This window comes from Chenopodium album, chromosome 1, assembly GCF_948465745.1.
Source record: "Chenopodium album chromosome 1, dcCheAlbu1.1, whole genome shotgun sequence".
Lineage (NCBI taxonomy): Eukaryota > Viridiplantae > Streptophyta > Magnoliopsida > Caryophyllales > Amaranthaceae > Chenopodium > Chenopodium album.
In genome coordinates this window covers 51,540,776-51,554,744 of record NC_137834.1, presented here as the reverse complement: position 1 = coordinate 51,554,744, position 13,969 = coordinate 51,540,776, and the positions used below count along the sequence as shown (strand labels likewise).

The 13,969-nt window shown below is 39.5% G+C and overlaps 1 non-coding gene across 1 annotated transcript; it reads right to left on the bottom strand.

Moving 5' to 3' along the window:
- Window positions 1–5,825: 5,825 nt before the first annotated feature.
- LOC145565432 (small nucleolar RNA R71) lies at window positions 5,826–5,932 on the bottom strand. Its single transcript, XR_014095031.1, has one exon. It is a non-coding gene; the product is annotated as a small nucleolar RNA R71 (small nucleolar RNA).
- Window positions 5,933–13,969: the final 8,037 nt, after the last annotated feature.

The following is a 13,969-nucleotide window of genomic DNA, read 5'->3' as shown; positions in this document are numbered from 1 at the left end:
AACAAAGAGCTTCTTTATTATATTCTTTTTTTTGTTATGTCCACGCGTCTTTGAACAATAGAGCTTTTGATGATATGATCTTCTGAATGATGTGTCCATGCGTCTCTGAATGAAGAGCTTGATAATAGGATGCCCACGCGTCTCTGAGCAAAAGAGCTTGTAGGAAATGTCCACCCGTCTCTGAACAAAAGAGCTTGAAAAGGATTGTCCATGCGTCTCTGAATAAAAGAGCTTGATTGATATGCCCACGCGTCTCTGGACAATAGAGCTTGAATGAAATGTCCACGCGTCTCTGAACAAAAGAGCTTTGATGATATGCCCACGCGTCTCTAGAGCAAAAGAGCTTTGATGGAGATGTTCACGCGTCTCTGAACAATAGAGCTTCGGTACTTGAACTTTTGTTGCGATAATATTCTGAAGAAAAATTTCCGAAGACCAACGTTTGTCGATCTCTAAAGCTCGCCTGAACTTTGCTTCCGCTAAAACCAGTATGTCGGTGTTTCCGTGATGAGCCAATTCTTAGGCGCTTTAAGCTAAGTGAGACGATCTTTCATCAGGTCAATCACTTATTGCGATTGTAATCAAACTGACTACTTAATCATGTCAAATTGCTTATAGGGGCTAACTGGCGTACCAAGAAATCCGAAATTGCCATATGAGGTCGAAATCACCTTTCTGAGAGGCTTCGAGCTCTGTCGCTGCTGAAATATCTCTGGCGCCAAGATTTGACTCTATCGCCAGACACTCTGTGATCTAGCGCCAAGCGCTGAAAGCTATTGCCAAACGCTAAATGTTTTCGTCCGGCACTGGAGTAGGGTCTCCCCTATTCTGCTGCACCTGTATTTATTTTCGACTATAGAACTTTGCCAATTTCTTTAATTATCTTAGGGTTGACCTAAGGTTTAGCATTACTTGACTCATTGACTTGACACAACTCAAGGTATAAACTTGACTCGCTGATTGACTGACTCGAGGTTGACTCGACTCAAAGTGAAATGACACATGTGTTCGTGACCCGTGTGTGCATAGTGTTGACTCAATGTGACTTAAAAATGCAAAAAGAAAAAATTTTCCGTCATTTTTGTGGAGGGTACCGACTTTCTCCCGAAAAAGATAGACGCAAAAAGAAAGAAGCGATTTTTGAAGGTGCATGTTGAATGAGCTTAGTCAAATGTCATTTGATACTATTTCTCAAGGTGTGAGGATTAACCCATCCTAGGCTATCTCAATTGTTGACTCAATGATAAAGCATTTAGGTAACTTAGGCACGGAGGCTAAGCACTTCATACTTCGTGATGCAATGATGATTGATGAGCGATGAGCGATGTGACAAGGCATGCTTCAACTTTATGTTAAGATTCCATGACAAAGGGTTCCTAAGGGAAGTAAATTTGGTCATGTATCTGTGCAGTGTGTGAAAGTGACACTAAAGTTAGACCGTAATACCTAAGTGTGTGGGAAAAAGATATTATTTCAAGAAGAGTCAAATGATGGTGACTCTTTAGGCTAGGTAAGCTAATGATATAAGGATCAAGCCCCCAAGTCTAGCTCTACATGAATTAGGGATGAGCATAGGAGATCCCTTGATATGATCATGGTGTAAGTGTGTGAATGTGAATATGAATGCATGTTTATTACGGCCGCACCTCGATGTGAGGTTGCCTACGTATCCGTTAGGAATCAGGCCGAACGTAGCTCTAGCCGAACCTCGCACAAGTGTGTATACCTCAAAAAGGTCTTTTTAAGGGTTGTAACGTGGTTAGGTTAAAGGTTATAGAAGAAGAGGATAAAGGCTCAAGACCCTAGATAAGCCCCCAAGGTGTGCAACCTCGCTTTTGAATCTTTGTATTTTTATGCTTGAATTTCTACTCTTTTTTAGCTCTCTCTTTTTTTTTTTTTTTTGCTTTAGCATTTATTTTATTTTTATAAGTGTGGGCAATCCTGATTATGCGGTCTATCACTCACTTGGAATTCATGTTTCTAAGGCACGGTACCGAGCACTCGATAAGAGACACAATTTGAGACGTGTTCTTATCAAAGACATTGGAACACTTGCCCTTTTGTACACTTTATTTATTTATTTTTGCTTATTTTAATTTTTTGAATTCACTCAAGATTTTTTATGAAATGCATAAGTCGCACACCATCCCATCCCAAGGTTAGGTAGATATGGGTTGAAAAAATGAAGGGTTTATCGTTAGACGAGGCTCAAAGTGGTTTATGAAGAAAGGATTGTAAATTAGAAAGGTGAAAGGAGATATGATGTGGCTACAAGGGGTGCCTCAAATCATTGGTATACCTTATGCTTAGTTTGACATGGATTTTTTTTATTTTTTTTATCTTTTTTTATTTTTTTTAATGCAATATAATGAAATGATCATATATAAGGAAATAAATGCTCATTTTTATTAAAAGAAAATAAATAATAATCCTACAAAATAAATCTAAGGAGAATAAAAAGGTGCCCATGCTAGACTTATTGGGGAAAGGGTAAATAAAAAAGAAATAGAACAAAGAGGTCACGAAATCTTGTCGTTGAAGCTCGCCTCTTGTCTTGTGTTGTTTCCTTTATCATCACTCGCTCTTCCTGTTAACTGGAGGCATGGGAAGCTTGTTATTATCAATCAAATGTTGGATAACCTCCTTTAGCTTCCAACAACTCTCAGTAGTATGACCCCTACCTTGATGGTACTTGCAGTGTTCGTCTGGATTCCAACTAGGCAATCTCTTTTCAGGTATGGGCTCTTGAATAGGTCCAATGGGAGTAATGAGTCCTTTGGCATGGAGTCGATCGAAAGCATTATCGTAGCTAATTCCAATAGGGGTGAAATCCTTTCTCAGTTGCTTTCGATTACCCATGGCTAGGATCTCACTAAGGTCAAAAGTACCAACACTATTACTAGAGTAGGTGTTTCCGGAAGAAGAAGGATAGTCGTTCTTTTTCCCTTTACAGCCACTGTTACTATTGTTACTAATCTTGGACTTCTTGTCGCGTGGAGGAGATTTGAATCAATGAAGTTTTGAACACGATCCTTAAGGGCGAGACACTTTTCAGTAGTGTGATCGTGACCTTTATGGTATCGACAATAGGAATTTGGATCCCAATTGGGAAAACGTTTTTTTAGATGGAGGGTCTTGACTGGGACCAATGGAGTGAATATGACCTTGATCATGTAGACAGTCAAAAGCTCCATTGTAAGTCATTCCTATTGGTGTGTACTCTTCAATGGTCCGTTTTGTCTGTGGCTTAGGAGCATTGAGTTCTTCATTAAACCCTTGGCGAGAATTTTGTTCGATGGCCATTACCCGATTTGCTAATCCTTCTACCACATTCAAGAGCATGGCAATGACATCTTGCAATTTTCGAACGTCCTCTTTTAGACTTGACGAGTCTTCCCTGGTATTATCTAAGAAAAGACTTTCATCCTCCCCAATCATGGCCACTTCATCGAGAGAGGTCATATAAGCTGTCTGATGTATTCATTTTATATAGTATTTTACCCCCGTCCCTTGGTCATAATTAGTAGTGTTTTTGGCTCTTTAGAGCCACTTTTATTACTAATTGGTGTTTTCTAGTGTTTTCGTAGATTTGGTTGACTTTTGCAGGGATTTATGCTTTTGGAGTATTTTCCCGAGATATTTAGGAGCAATCACGAGCACTGGAGAAGCACGACCAGATTTTATAGCCCAGGGCCGGTTGGAGCCATCGAACCGGTGATTAAGGGCTCGGTAGAGGTGATACCGGGGCGTTTGGACCGAGTATTCAAGACCCAAAGAGGAAACCCAGATTGGCCCGAAGAATTGGAGCCCAATCGAAGTCCAAATATTGGCCCAAATGATCCGCCCGGCCAAAAAGGCTGGCGCCCGGAGGCGCGCCCGGCCGGGCGGGAGGAGCGCCCGGTGACGCGCCCGGCCGGGCGCGAGATAGCTATTAAAGATAAAAAGGCGCGCCCGATCGGGCGGTGCCTCGCCCGATCGGGCGCGTGTTTATTTAGGAGACAATTAGAGTCGTATTAATTTGTTTTAGTTTAGGATTTTTGTACGGAGTATAAATACTCCTTCGGAATATGATTTTAGGACGACTTCTTCTTCTCTTAATCCTTTCTCTTAGACTTTCTCTTTCTACTTAGTTTTCTCTCTCTAACCCTTTGTTATTATTTTCTTTAGTTAATTTCAGATTTATTTTGGTAACGATTTCTCTTCCCTTAATCTTAGTTATTTATTTTATTCCTTTGATCATGATTTATTTTATTGCTTTGCTTAGTTTATATTTAATTATGTGTGAGTAGTTTAATTTCTAGGGTTTGTGGGGATCCATAAATAATATGAAGGGGTAAATTTATTGTTGTTATTTATCAATGCTAGATTAATTTCCTATTGATTGATTTAATGCTCTGTGACTAGATTAGGCCTATCTTTTATGCATGAGTTTGACAATATTGATTCAAGAATCGAGAGATGAGAATTAATGTTTAGGTCTAGTTTCAATAGGCAAGTTAATTTATAAATGGTTAAGTCAAGATTCGAGAGATGAGATTTAATACCGGTAATTTAATTGTGTGATTGTAATAAGTAGCGAGAGCCCTTTACAATCTGGTTAATTGATGCATTGATGATTGACTATTATTGATTGTTGGTATTGCATGATGATTTCTTATTGGATTGTTTTAATGTTTTACAATTGCGGCTTGTAAAAGTATAGCAATATTAAATTGATGAATCGAGCAGATGTTAATTTGATATTAAAGGCTATTTTCAATAAGAACTTAGATCTAGTAAATTGCGAGAGCCTGTTAGATCTATGTTGGTTAATAAATTGCGAGAGCCTGTTAATCATGTTATTTATGCAATGTCAATGATTGATTACCCTATTTTGCCCCGGAATATTATTTATTGGTGAACCTATGCCCTAGATCCTTTTATATATTATTTTCTCCCTTTTCCTACTCTTTTTAGTTTAGTTTCATATTCAACTTTTAATATTGGTTACTTAAATAATTTAGATTATAATATTTAATTAGGAGTAAAAAGACTTGTTTCCCTGTGGAGATCGACCCTACTTCCCTATCTACTTTAGTTAGTGAATTAGGTAATTATTTTTGATTAGGGGATACGACTTTACCCTGTCAAAATTTGGCGCCGTTGCCGGGGAAACGGTTTATTTTTATTTCTGATTATTTTTGTAGTCTAGATTATTTCCCTTTTTGTCTCAGAGAGCGTTAGTTCTCTGAGACAAATCTCATATTTGCTTCTAGTTTTTGTTTATGCCCAGGTGTTCCAGATCAGGTTACATCCCATTCGATCCTGAGATCGAACGTTCCTTCCATAGACAGAAAAACTTCTACAAGCAAATCCTGGCGGATTCTGGTGATACTAACAATAATCACCGCGATCCTCCAACTGATTCTAGCGATTTAGAGACATCATCAGACATAGAATCAGAGATGGCGGCTCCAAAGAAACTTAGTGATTATTCACAACCAAAGCTTACGGATTTTCCACATCTCACCCCCACTCCGGCTCTTGATGGGGTTCAATTTGAAATTAAGCCTCAATTTATAACGATGATAGAGAGGAAGCAATTCAGTGGAGCCAAGGGTGAAGACCCGAATCTTCACATTGCCGACTATTGTCAATATTGCAACACCATAAGGCAAGCCGGGGTCACTCAAGACCAAATCAGGGAGATTCTCTTTCCCTTTTCTTTAACTGGAAAAGCTAAATTGTGGTTTAATGGTCTAAATAGAACTACGCTTGGTATAACTGACTGGGAAACTCTTGTTTTGAATTTTTATAACAAATATTATCCTGCAGAGAGAACAGCAGTACTACGGAGTGCGATTCAGAATTTCGCCCAAGAAGCCGATGAGTCTTTATATGAGGCTTGGGAGAGGTTTAAGGACTTACAAAGAGAATGCCCTCACCACAATTTAGCACAATGGCAGTTAATCCAAGCCTTTTATAACGGCATTGGAAATTCTTCTAGAATAATTTTAGACTCTGCAGCTAGTGGGAGATTTATGAATCTTAATGTTGATGACGCAGGTCAGGTTATTGAAGACATGGCGATACACAATTCCCAATATGGGAATCCAAGAGGATTTGCTAACAAGGGGAAACATAGCGTCGACTCTGTATCCTTTTTGCAAGCTCAACTGACCTCTATTTGTCAAAAATTAGATAATCTGAGCACTGCTAACGTAGCCAATGTTTCTGCGATTAATAATAATTCTAATGAGGCTTTCTGTGAAAATTGTGGTATTGTAGGTCATTGGGAGCAGGATTGCAGGAGTTCCGTGGAGCAAGTTAATGCCTTCCAAGCTTATAGGCAGAATAACCCATACTCCAACACTTACAATCCTGGGTATCGGAATCATCCATACCTTTCCTACCGGAGCACTAATGTTCAAAATCCACCACCACAAGAACCACAGGTGCCACAGCAACAGCAGCAGAAATACTATCATCCCAATGCTGGCCAAAAGAATCAACCACAACAACCCCCCTCATCTTCAGACCCTTCTTTAGGGGAAATTAGAGCAATGTTGGTTAATATGCAAAAGCACATGGAGAGCAGAGATGCGACAATTGATCAAATTCTAGCGCATAACAAAATTGTAGATAATCAAATTGCGCAACTTTCCGCTACTCTACAAGCACGCCAACAGGGAGCCCTGCCGGCACAACCGACTAGGCCTACGGATCAAGCATTTGCGATTACTCTAAGGAGTGGTTCAAACTATGAAGGGCCCTCTATGCCCAGAGTTGATGAACCTATTTTATTAAATAATGCTAATCTTGATTCCATTAAACCAAACAATGTAGTTGCTAGCCCTGCAGGGCTAGAAGATAATACTAACACATCTAATCCTACATTGCAGGGTAAAACTCCGGAGAAGGTGGCTACTCCAGACAAAGAGGAAAATGCTCAAAAGCCAATTATCAAACTTCCTTTCCCCAATCGTCAATTGAAGACAAACTTGGATAAGCAGTTTGGTAAGTTCCTGGAGGTGGTTAAGGATTTGAAGGTAACAGTTCCCTTTACTGAATTGATCACACAAATCCCCTCATATGCAAAATTTATGAAAGAAATTTTGACGAGAAAAAGGTCTATTAGTGAGGTAGAGACAGTAGCTTTCACTGCAGAGTGTAGTGCCGTACTTCAAAATAAGTCTCCACCTAAATTGAAAGATCCGGGTAGTTTTTCTATCCCTTGTCATATTGGTAACCTTCTGATTGATAATGCATTATGTGATTTGGGTGCTAGTGTTAGCGTTATGCCATTATCTGTGTGTTCTAAGTTAAATATGGGTAAATTAAAAGCTACCAATATAACTCTGCAAATGGCCGACCGTTCTTTCAAATACCCCCTAGGTGTTTTAGAGGACGTCCCCGTTAGAGTAGGTAAATTTTATATACCTGTAGACTTTGTTGTTCTTGATATGGCTGAGGATATGCAAACCCCAATTATTTTGGGTAGACCATTCCTTAACAATGCAGGAGCAGTCATAGATGTTACAAGTGGTAAGCTAACACTATCTGTAGGGGACGATAAAGTGGTTTTTAATCTGAATAATACCCTCAAAAGCTCCATGACTGAGGAGAAATGTTTCAGTGTTAATGTGGTTGTAAATTATTCTGATAAGCCCCAAGCTCTTGAGAAAGATCCCTTGGAGGCGGTATCTTGTGTTGCATCCATTTCAGATGAGATAGACAAATGGCAGAAGGAAGTCGATGCAATAGAAAGAGCATTCTATAATGTTGGTCTTGGTTTCGAAGATGAACAAGTGGAACCGATAGAGCAAGTTGTGCGAATCGAGCCTACGGTAAGTGTTCCGCCAGATCGAGTTGCAAGTGTTGAACACAATGACAATTTGAAGCAACATTCGATCGAAGAAGGGTTTTTAGTGCGTAGCATTGAAGATCCTCCTGTCCAAGTCATGGAGGATCCACCAGATAAGGCGACTTGGCGTCCCACAGGACATGTCAGGAAGCCGCACCGCAGCCTAAACATCGCTAGACCGCGTGAGAAACCACCCGATCAAGCGTTAGGCCAAGGGTCTTAGGAATTGCACTTGGTAAGAAGGTCGTGCGGGACCTAGATAAACCAGCGCTTTGCGGGAGGCAACCCGTATTTTTAATTTTTATTTTTTTTAGACCAGTTTTTCTTTTCGTTTTCTTATGTGAGGAGAGATGAGGGAATTTAATGAGTTTTTTGAGTTTTTGTACAGGTTTGAAGGAAAAGAGTTAGACAACTTTTTGAGAACAGACGGAAATTTGCCCCTGATTTAGTCTCGGGCCCGACCGGGCGAAGCTCGCCCGATCGGGCGCGAGAGTAGAGTTCCAAAAACAAGAATTTTCGCCCGACCGGGCGAGAGCCGCCCGACCGGGCGCGAATTTTGACGTTTACGGACTAATTTGTCCGCCTGATCGGGCAAGCCTCGCCCGATCGGGCGCGAGAGCAAGGTGAAAATCAGGTGGTTAGATCGCCCGATCGGGCGAATGACGCCCGATCGGGCGAATGACGCCCGACCGGGCGCGAAAACATGATGAAAATTTTTGGTCAGATCGCCCGACCGGGCGAGAAGTCCGCCCGACCGGGCGAGAAGTCCGCCCGACCGGGCGCGACCTAACTTTCGCGTCTCTTCTTCTTTCTTTTGTTTCTTCTTTCTTCATTTCTTCTTTCCTCCATTACTTTCTCTCTCTAAAACTCAAATTTTCTCTGACTTCTCTCTAAGATTTCTCCTCCATTACCAATCCAAATTCACAACTTTTTATATATTTGTAATCCTCTCTTCATCCTCTTCACTCTCGTATAAAAATTTTTCAGTTTTAATTCAAAATATTTTCGACCCATTTCTCTACATGGCTTCAAAGAGGGCAAGATCAATTTTTGGTAGGAACTCCAGCTCGAGGGAGGAGTACGATCCAGACTTACAGCTCCCGTATTGGCCGACGATCCGGATCGTGAGCCGGGAACAGAAAGAACGATTGGAGCATTTGGTCGGTCGTGAGCTCTTCTGGTGCAGGTGGCAGTGGAGGTGCGGGCTTCGGCTCGATGGACGAGGATGATGAGGACTAACTATGCTGGGCTAGTTTCCGAGCCAATGAGGACATTGTCTGATTCTGGCTTGGGGGAGATTTTGGTTTGGTATTTTTCTTCTTTCTTTTCTTTTATTTTTGGTATGTTTTCTTAGGTTAGATTTTTCGCTTTCTAAGTTAGCTTTATTGCTTTATTTATATATAAAAATCCAAAAATACGTTCCAATGAATTATAAATTATGTTTCCCTGTGCCCCTTACTTTACAAAGTTGTTTTGATCCTTGGTAATTGATGATAGGCATTGTGGATTAGTTGATCATGATATGATGTTTGATTGCCTTGAAACCTTTACATGCGTCAATTTTGTCCAACTACTTGTGAATATAGTGCTTGACTAGTTGATTTGGTTAGGAAATGTGTGATAGTTCCATTTTTCCTGGTATGTCAATGAATTTGAGTATTGGTTTGCAGCTACTAGTAATGTTTATATGATTCATTATTATGCACATTGTGGAGGACGAAGGCATTTGTTCTTTTAGGTAGCCTCCAGACATTGTAGATACATTTGTTCCCTTCTTGCTACCCATGTTGTTGCCTTGACTTTTTGTTGTTTATTAGCCATATTACAAGCCTATTTTGCCCCATTGGTTACTAGTCCCAAGCTTGGCTTGGGGGAGCTATTAGTGAGTGAGGTGAGGGAGTTTGTAGTGTGCTTATTATTTGCACAATTTGGGTGGGGTTTGAGAAGTTGTTTTGTTGTTATTCATGTTTATTTTTGATGAGTTTGAGAGTTATATTTTCTTGAAAAAAATAAAGCATGATGTTATGAAAAAAGAGAAGTTCAAAGAAAAAAAAATGTGAAAAAAATAAGCGAACTTCAAAAGAAAAAATGTTCAAATGTTCTAGTTGGAGGTTTGTAAAGAATAATTTTGATACCTCAATGGAAAAATTTCAAGTTTGGGAAATAAAGTTTGTTTATTCACTCTATTGCTCCATTATTATATCTTATGAGTGAAATTGTAAGAGTTGGGTTTATTTATTATGATTGGAGTATATTTGGTTGATGTTAGAGTTGGTTATGTAGGAGATGTTGATCATTATTTATTCTTGATCATGGGTTTTATTAGGATATTGCTCCCTTAAGCATAGCTTTTCTCTCACGTATTTCCAAATTTATCCTACCCTTTACCCTAGCCTTACATTACAAGCTTAAAAGACCTTTCGACCTTTGTGCATAGAATTGTATGAATGTGAAAGTGTTGCTTATCAATGCAAGTTATGATTTGGCATATTTCGAGTCGACTAGTAGGATTGAGCGTTCATTGTTTTATACACACGAGAGTGTGAGTTGGGAGGGCATTGTTCACATTAAAGGGGTGGTTGGAGAGCGATCGAGTACATATTTTACTCGCCACATAAATGAGAGTCGAGTGTGTGAGCACTAGTCTTGAATTCTATATGCTCTTGTGGTTTGCTCTGTTTGACAATTGTTAGGGAAGAAAGGTAATTGGATGGACTTGATTGATTGACTCTGAAGCATGTTTATTTGATTTACCCTGAATCGTTTGTGCTTGATTTTACTTTCGGGGTGAAGCATATTTATTGATTCATTGATGAGATCTTTGCTTAGGGACAAGCAAAGGTTTGGCTTGGGGGAGTTTGATGTATTCATTTTATATAGTATTTTACCCCCGTCCCTTGGTCATAATTAGTAGTGTTTTTGGCTCTTTAGAGCCACTTTTATTACTAATTGGTGTTTTCTAGTGTTTTCGTAGATTTGGTTGACTTTTGCAGGGATTTATGCTTTTGGAGTATTTTCCCGAGATATTTAGGAGCAATCACGAGCACTGGAGAAGCACGACCAGATTTTATAGCCCAGGGCCGGTTGGAGCCATCGAACCGGTGATTAAGGGCTCGGTAGAGGTGATACCGGGGCGTTTGGACCGAGTATTCAAGACCCAAAGAGGAAACCCAGATTGGCCCGAAGAATTGGAGCCCAATCGAAGTCCAAATATTGGCCCAAATGATCCGCCCGGCCAAAAAGGCTGGCGCCCGGAGGCGCGCCCGGCCGGGCGGGAGGAGCGCCCGGTGACGCGCCCGGCCGGGCGCGAGATAGCTATTAAAGATAAAAAGGCGCGCCCGATCGGGCGGTGCCTCGCCCGATCGGGCGCGTGTTTATTTAGGAGACAATTAGAGTCGTATTAATTTGTTTTAGTTTAGGATTTTTGTACGGAGTATAAATACTCCTTCGGAATATGATTTTAGGACGACTTCTTCTTCTCTTAATCCTTTCTCTTAGACTTTCTCTTTCTACTTAGTTTTCTCTCTCTAACCCTTTGTTATTATTTTCTTTAGTTAATTTCAGATTTATTTTGGTAACGATTTCTCTTCCCTTAATCTTAGTTATTTATTTTATTCCTTTGATCATGATTTATTTTATTGCTTTGCTTAGTTTATATTTAATTATGTGTGAGTAGTTTAATTTCTAGGGTTTGTGGGGATCCATAAATAATATGAAGGGGTAAATTTATTGTTGTTATTTATCAATGCTAGATTAATTTCCTATTGATTGATTTAATGCTCTGTGACTAGATTAGGCCTATCTTTTATGCATGAGTTTGACAATATTGATTCAAGAATCGAGAGATGAGAATTAATGTTTAGGTCTAGTTTCAATAGGCAAGTTAATTTATAAATGGTTAAGTCAAGATTCGAGAGATGAGATTTAATACCGGTAATTTAATTGTGTGATTGTAATAAGTAGCGAGAGCCCTTTACAATCTGGTTAATTGATGCATTGATGATTGACTATTATTGATTGTTGGTATTGCATGATGATTTCTTATTGGATTGTTTTAATGTTTTACAATTGCGGCTTGTAAAAGTATAGCAATATTAAATTGATGAATCGAGCAGATGTTAATTTGATATTAAAGGCTATTTTCAATAAGAACTTAGATCTAGTAAATTGCGAGAGCCTGTTAGATCTATGTTGGTTAATAAATTGCGAGAGCCTGTTAATCATGTTATTTATGCAATGTCAATGATTGATTACCCTATTTTGCCCCGGAATATTATTTATTGGTGAACCTATGCCCTAGATCCTTTTATATATTATTTTCTCCCTTTTCCTACTCTTTTTAGTTTAGTTTCATATTCAACTTTTAATATTGGTTACTTAAATAATTTAGATTATAATATTTAATTAGGAGTAAAAAGACTTGTTTCCCTGTGGAGATCGACCCTACTTCCCTATCTACTTTAGTTAGTGAATTAGGTAATTATTTTTGATTAGGGGATACGACTTTACCCTGTCACTGTCTCGATCATGGGTTCTCCTACAGGTGTGATAAGAAGTGATGGATCGAAGGATGCTTGGTCATCTTCGATTGCTAGAATCTCGGAAGTTTCATTGTTATCGATCAGATCTTGAATAGCTTCTTTGAGTTTCCAACACTCCTCAGTGTCATGACCCTTTCCTTGGTGATATTTGCAGTGCTTATTAGGGTCCCACTTAGGTGGCCTGGCTTCTGGAACTGGATCTTTGATGGGCCCTATGGGCATGACTAGTCCTTTGTGGTGTAACTTCTCGAAAGCTGTTTCATAACTCATACCAAGTGGAGTGAACACCCTTTTTGATCTTTGGATTCGTGGTTTAGAGGCGTTCGTGGCATGTACCTCATTAATGGGAGAAGAAGAAGAAGGATGGTCGTTCTTCTTTCCTCTCGCACTATTATCTTTCAAAAGGTCATCTTCAATGTCAATGCCTATATTATAGACAGCCTTGAAAGTATTTAAATTGTGTTTGTACTTTAAGTGCCTTGAATACTTCCCTTGGAGATTCTTGATAAACATCCTCACAGATTCCTTTTCAGTGGGAGTTTTGACCATATTAGCAGAAGTTTCCCTCCATTTGTTGAAGAAAGAAGTGAACCCTTCGTTTTCTTTTTGTTTTAACATCTCAAGTTGTCTGTGGTCTGTTTTGTCTTGGATGTTGCACTTATATCTATCTATGAAAGTGTTTGCTATCGATTCCCAGGAAGAGGTTTTTTCTTTCTCAAGGGAGAAGAACCATTGTTGGCAAACGGTCTCGAGAGATAGTGGGAACAGAGAGGGGAAAACCTTCTTATCGATACCCTTAATGCTCATTATAGTTTCAAAAGATCTTAGATGAAAGTAAGGGTTATCTGTTGCCTTGAATTTAGGTATGTCAGTGGCGTTGAACTTATGCGGAAGGAGTTCCTTGTCCAGCGAGACCCCTTGTGAACTCATGCCCTGAAATTTATAGTCACTAGATAGCTTTCTCAAACTTTCTTGCATGAGGTTCATTTGTTGTTGCTTCACGGGATCATCGATCTTGAGTGTGAGTAGCTTTAGTGTCTCAGTCACGGTAACCAATTGGTTCCTAAGCTCATTGACTTCTTCTTGACTTGCCATTATCTTTTTAGCCTTCCTCTTTTGACGAATTGGTTTATCAAAAAGTGAGACTTGAATAAAGAGGTTGTCCTTGATTAATCGCCCCTCTCTCCTCGACCAAGTACTGTAGAAAAGGAATTTGGGGATATTCATTGTTAATTATTTGACTCAAACTTTATTCAACATGCAATGGATGGAGGAAGTTAAGAAAGATTGGAATAGAATGTGAAGGAAAATGATGTAGATGGAGGGATATGAAGAGTTAGGAATAGAATGTACCCCCAACTCAAATGACGGAAAAAAACCGACTCATGCATGGACCTAAGACATGGTCATGGTGATGTGTACTCAACGTGTGTGCTAAGACTAGTGAGTGTAGGTGATATGTTAAGACTCGTGTCATGACCATGTGGCTAGACTATGTGACTCACTTAATGACTCGACCAACTACTATTGACAGCGAAATTTAACCGAATTAATTAGCAAACTGATTAATTAGGCACTAGATGAT